The sequence below is a fragment of the Cebus imitator genome, unplaced genomic scaffold, assembly GCF_001604975.1.
Source record: "Cebus imitator isolate Cc_AM_T3 unplaced genomic scaffold, Cebus_imitator-1.0 Scaffold0, whole genome shotgun sequence".
Classification (NCBI taxonomy): domain Eukaryota; kingdom Metazoa; phylum Chordata; class Mammalia; order Primates; family Cebidae; genus Cebus; species Cebus imitator.
The window spans coordinates 4,758,258-4,764,010 of record NW_016107315.1 but is presented as its reverse complement, the minus strand read 5'-3'; the positions used below and the strand labels follow the sequence as shown (position 1 = coordinate 4,764,010).

The following is a 5,753-nucleotide window of genomic DNA, read 5'->3' as shown; positions in this document are numbered from 1 at the left end:
CACCATGTTGACCAGGATGGTCTCGATCTCTTGACCTCGTGATCCACCCGCCTCAGCCTCCCAAAGTGCTGGGATTACAGGCTTGAGCCACCGCGCCCGGCTTTCACAGACTTTTATTAGGTACACACACATGTTAATTGAGGGGTAGGGGAGTAGGGAGGGGGGGTGATAAGGGGAGGCCTTGAAACTATTGAGAGGCCTTGAAACTAATGTGGGCAAGATAGCCAGGGGGAGAGGTGAGGTCTGCAGTATTTGTAGCAGATGTGATCTATCTATCTATCTATCTATTTATGATAGGATTTCACCATTTTGGCCAGGCTGGTCTTGATCTCCTGGCCTCATGATCCACCCATCTCGGCCTTCCAAAGTGCTGGGATTACAGGTGTGAGCCACTGGGCCAGCAGATATGATTCTTACGCAAACCTACAACACCGAATTCTACAAGGTGAATTTGCCATCAGAAGCAAATCTGATAAGGCCCCACCAGGTCTGACCACACCCAAGGCATCAAGGTGCTTTTAACTCCTGAGCATTTTCGGACACAGAGCAATCAAAATTACTCCATATTTTGAGAACCTAGGCAGAGCCTGTGGCATCTGGTTATCTCTGCCCTGCAAGGCTTTTCTTCCTTGCAAGCTCCCATCTGCAAAGACCCTCCGGGATCCTGTGAGCAGAGGTCTCCCTTCTCAGAGATCTTGCACAAGTCCTCTTTACGACACCCTCATGCAGCATCCATGCTGAGAAGGCATTCATGGGACCAAAGCAGTATTTCCTGCTCTGCAACCACCCCGTGGTGTTCCACGGTTTTATAAGGCTCTCAGATGCTCTTTACCTTAGGCCTCCTGTTGCCGCCTGATTTCTATTTTACTGCACTAATATTTGATATAGCTTAGTTTGGGGTATAAACTTCAGTGTACAATAAGCAAACCAAGCTTATATAATTATTTAACTAGAAGTAACACAGGTCTGCCCCTGGCCATCCTGACCCACATAAATTGATGCCTGGTCTCTCAACATAAGTCCCATTCAACACTGTCCAGCACTGCAGCCAGCTTTGCTACCCCTTCTTATCACCAGACTTCATGTTCAACATCCTCTGTACAGCGGCCCTTTGAGGCCAAAGAGGTCTCCCTCCAATACTTACAACACATCCTTCTTCTCTTAGCACCTTCACAGCCCAAATTTCAGTTTCTAAGTGATTTCTGTGTTAAAATTGATGGCTCTTCCACCCTCCAATTTTTGCCCCACGATGCAACACAAAGAACCTCCATAAGGCCCACTGTACTTCTGTCATGCACACCATCATTCTGGCATGTGTGACTAAGATATACTGATGCCTGACTATCACAATCTGTCTGCCTTCACAATGATGGAGCTCATTTACTCCCTGCCAAATCCCACTCTCCTGGCCCCCTCCACCCCATAGTGTTCAGTCACATATCCAGCCTCTGTTGGCGCCTGATAAAATGCTTTCAAGGTGCTGAGCCTGTCTCATATCAAAAGGGGCCTTTTCACTTTGAGCAGGCCTACTCTTGGTACCATGATCACCTACAATCTTGTATGGTTCCCTGGCACTGCATATTGTTGAATGAACATTCCTACACAGCACCTTCTCCCATCCTGGGACTCTGAGGCAGGCAGCTAGTCTGTGATATGCTCTTCAAAATCAAACACTTTTATTCTGGGGGACTCTCCTCAAGTGAGGAGCATCCTCCTATCTTACAAGGGTCAATGATGTTCAAGGTTTGCAGCACAAGAAAGATACTCACAGACCATTCCTCAAGGTTTCAGGTCAAGGTCTCTAAATTTCTTATGGGCAAGATTCTGGTTGTTCCCAGATGCCCAGGCAGAGATGATGTTTCCAAGAGAACCAAAGAGCTATTGCTGCCTCTAAAACATACATACTGCCACAGATGGAAAACATCCTTCCAGTTCATGGTCACAGACATGCAACAACTAATAGCCACTCTCTGGAGAAAATGTTAGGACACAACCAGTAATACACATTCACTAGGCTTTTGAGAAATGAGCTATGAAAATATCAACCTGACATTGCTTCCCCAAACCAATGGATCTTTCTATATATGTTGTATCAATCTAAGTTAGGTAAGAGGGCTATTACTTGACACCAATTCTGAAGACTTCAGCACATTTCTACCTAGTTTGTTACAATTGGGCCCTGTCTCCACATAAAACCAGTCTTCCTATCAGGACTGTAAAATGTCCAAACATCCATGAAGAGTACTGAGGCTGAATTAACACTCTGCATTGGTGGGCCACCTTCAGAGTACATCCGAAAGCTCTGTTAGGCTGGTATTTATTGTATTTCTTCCATCTATATTTGGGCGAGAAAGTATCTTAGAGTTCCTAATCGCAAAAGAGCAATCATCGTGGCTCACTCTGTATTTGAATAAAAAAGACTACAAACTAAGAAAGAGGGTTTTGAGCATGGTAGTATTCACCTCAATTTATAAAGCGCTTTGCTGCTTCCAAACACTTTATGTTACTTCATAGAATGTTGAGATCACCTATAAAATGGTTTAAATCGTTTTACAAATGAGGAAGGCTCAAAGATCAGGTAGCTTACTGATGGTCAAAGAACTACCAGGAAACCCTACAATGCAGGACCCTGGAGTTCTGAGCAGCTGGTCTAACCCACATTCCTCACACAGTGTCACAAACGGAGGCCAGGTAGCCTGGGAGAGAAAGAAATAAGTAATGCAGCAAAGTAAGAAGTGGCCAGGAGCAGCGGCTCACATCTGTAATCTCAGCACTTTGGGACGTCAAAACAGGTGGATCACCTGAGGTCAGGAGTTCGAGACCAGCCTGGCCAACATGGTGAAATCCCATCTCTACTAAAAATACAAAAATTAGCCAGGCATGGTCATGGTGGCAGGCACCTGTATTTCAGCTCCTCGGGAGGCTGAGTCAGGAGTATCACTTGAACCCAGGAGGCAGAGGTTGTAATGAACCAAGATCGTGCCATTGCACTCCAGCTTGGGTGACCAAAGGAGACTGTGTCTCCAAACAAACAATAAACAAAAAGAAGGGAGAAAGGGGATGAATTAATGAAAGGTAACATATCAAGTGTTAGCAGCATATGAGACATATAACTTAATGCCCAAGAAAAATGAGAATGTTGGAGAAGAGTACCTTGTTCTAGTTTTTGGGGTTTTCTTTTTTGAGACGGAGTCTTGTTCTGTCCCCACGCTGGACTGCAGTAACGCAATCTTGGCTCACTGCAACCTCCAACTCCCGGGTTCAAGTGATTCTCCTGCCTAACCTCCCAGGGTTTTTTTTCTTTCAGTTGACCCACTTCAAAAGATGTATAGGAGAGGTGGGCACACTGGCTCTTACCTGTAAGCCCAGCCACTAAGGGGGCTGAGGTGGGAGAATCACTTGAGCCCAGTTGTTTAAAACCAGCTGGGTCGCCGGGGACCTGTAATCCCAAGCACTTTGGGAGGCTGAGGGGGGCAGATCACAAGGTCAGGAGCTCAAGACCAGCCTGGCCAATATGGTGAAACCCCATCTCTGCTAAAAATACAAAAAAATAAAAATAAATAGCCAGGCTTGGTGCCGCATGCCTATAATTCCAGCTACTGGGGAGGCTTAGTCAGGGGAAATTGCTTGAACCCGGAAGTCAGAGTTTGCAGTGAGTTGAGATTGTGCCACTTCACTCCAGCCAGGGTGACAGAGCAAGACTCCGACTCAAAAATAATAATAAATAAAACCAGCTGGGTCAACGAAAACCCTATCTCTAAAAATATAAATTACCCAGTTGTGGTGGCACATACCTACAGTGCCAGCTATTTGGGAAGCTGAGGTGGAAGGATCACTTGAGCCCAGGAGTTCAAGGCTATAGTGAACTATGGCCATGTCACTACACTCAAGGCCTGGGAGACAAAGTAAGATTCCTGTCTCTTAATTAAAGCATTATTTAGACAACAAAAGGAAGCAGAAAATTAATAAACACACACAAAAAAACTAAAATTCAAAAAAAAAAAAAAAACCCTCCAATTCCAAAAGAGCTTTGTTCCAGTCTTACCAGAGGGCTTTTAGGACAGAAATGGGGCAGCACTGTTCTCACCATCAATGACAAAATAGAACAATTGTGGCAGGCTGCTTTATGTTAAAGCAAAAAAAATCTTTTAAAATTAAATGTAAGCAGCCGGGCTCCGTGGCTCACTCCTGTAATCCCAACACCTTGGGAGGCCAAAGCGGGTGGATCTAGAAGTCAAGAGATAGAGACCATCCTGGCTAACACACTGAAGCCCTGTATCTACTAAAAATACAAACAAATAGCTGAGCCTTTGAAGATGATGTGGGTGGAACAACAACAACAAAAAATAGCCAGGTGCGGTGGCACACGCCTGTAGTCCCAGCAGGGCTTGAGGCAGGAGAATCACTTGAACCTAGGAGGTGGAAGTTGCAGTTAGCCAAGCAAGCGCTACTGCACTCCGGCCTGGGTAACAGAATAAGACTCCATCTCAAATAAAAAAAAAAAAAAAAAAAACAGGCTGGCGTTATGGCTTATGCCTGTAATCCCAGCATTTTGGGAGGCCAAACTGGGTGGATCACCTGAGATCAAGAGTTGAGACCAGCCTGACCAACATGGAGAAGTCCCATCTCTACTAAAAATAAAAAATTAGCTGGGCGTGGTGGCGCATACCTGTAATCCCAGCTACTCAAGAGGCTGAGGCAGAAGAATTGCCTGAACCCAGGAGATGGAGGTTATGATGAGCCAAGATCATGCCATTGTACTCCAGCCTGGGCAACAAGACCAAAACTCCATCTCAAAAAAAAAAAAAAAAAAAAGGTCCTGGCACAGTGGCTCATGCCTATAATCCCAGCACTTTGGGAGGCTGAGGTGGGCAGATCACCTGAGGTCAGGAGTTCATGACCAACCTCGGCCAACATCGTAAAACCCCATCTCTACTAAAAATACAAAAATTAGCCAGCTGTGGTGGCGCATTCCCGTAATCCCAGCTACTGGGGAGGCTGAAGAGGGAGAATTCCTTAAACCCAGGGGAGGCTGGCACAGTGGCTCACTGCTGTAATCCCAGCACTTTGGGAGCCCGGGGCGGGTGGATCACCTTAGGTCAGGAGTCCGAGACCAGCATGGTGAAACCCCATCTCTATTTAATACAAAAAATTAGCTGAGCATGGTGGCACATGCCTGTAATCCCAGCTACTTGGGAGGCTGAGGCAGGAAAATCACTTGAACTCAGGAGGCAGAGGTTGCAGCGAGTTGAGATCATGTCATGGCACTGGGTGACAGAATGAGACTTAGTCTCAAAAAAAAAAAAAAAAAAAAAACGAACAAACTTTTCTGGGCACAGTGGCTCACACCTGTAATCTCAGCACTTTGGGAGGCTGAGGTGGGCAGATCATGAGGTCAAGGGTTGAAAACCAGCCTGGCCAACATAGTGAAATCCCATCTCTACTAAAAATACAAAAAATTAGCCAGGGGTGGTGGTGGGTGCCTGTAATCTTAGTTACTCAGGAGACTGAGGCAGGACAATCGCTTGAACCTGAGAGGCGGAGGCTGCAACGAGCCGAGGTCATGCCACTGCATACCAGCCCGGGCAACAATGCAAAACTCTGTCTCAAAAAAAACCCAAACAAACTTGGACCAAGATGGCAGTATGAGAATGGATTATTCTTTCCAACATTTTTGTTATATTGTATACTGAAACAGCAAAAATCTCTTAGTTCTTTTTTTTTTTTTTTTTTTGAGACGGAGTTTCACTCTT

General features: G+C 45.6%; 1 protein-coding gene across 1 annotated transcript in view; it reads right to left on the bottom strand.

Moving 5' to 3' along the window:
- Positions 1 to 5,753, bottom strand: part of RHOA (ras homolog family member A) — a 59,954-nt gene that overhangs the window by 17,295 nt on the left and 36,906 nt on the right. The window lies entirely within an intron of this gene.